At 42.2% G+C, this 365-nt stretch overlaps 1 protein-coding gene across 1 annotated transcript in view; it reads left to right on the top strand.

Annotated features, from left to right (window-relative positions):
• The window catches only part of LOC107707821 (fibrosin-1-like protein), a gene marked incomplete at its 3' end in the record, with an annotated part of 343126 nt that overhangs the window by 81430 nt on the left and 261331 nt on the right, over positions 1-365 (top strand). The gene's annotated exons all lie outside the window — the stretch shown is intronic.

Raw genomic sequence — 365 nt, 5'->3', positions numbered from 1 at the left:
TTCCATTCCATTCCATTCCATTCCATTCCATTCCATTCCATTCCATTCCTTTCCTTTCCTTTCCTTTCCTTTCCTTTCCTTTCCTTTCCTCTCCTTTCCTCTCCTCTCCTCTCCTCTCCTCCCCTTCGCTATTTCTGCTACTTTCCACCCCTTTTCTTACCTTTCTGCTACTTTGTGCTTTTTCTCCCACTCCTATCCTTTCTCTCGTCTCTTCCTTTTTCTTTCTTCTTCCTAGTCTTTAAAAGGTATTTGACGTTGTTGTGTGTATACATGTGTTTTGGAGTAATTGAACTGATATCATGAACCTCTCACCTGCAGAGTAAGTGGATAACATCTCTCATTCTGTCCTGTTCTCTCTCTCCACC

Source organism: Sinocyclocheilus rhinocerous, unplaced genomic scaffold (genome assembly GCF_001515625.1).
Source record: "Sinocyclocheilus rhinocerous isolate Xijiao unplaced genomic scaffold, SAMN03320098_v1.1 scaffold1256, whole genome shotgun sequence".
NCBI classification, from domain to species: domain Eukaryota; kingdom Metazoa; phylum Chordata; class Actinopteri; order Cypriniformes; family Cyprinidae; genus Sinocyclocheilus; species Sinocyclocheilus rhinocerous.
Note: the sequence above shows the minus strand (reverse complement) of the source record. Positions and strands in the feature narration are given on the sequence as shown.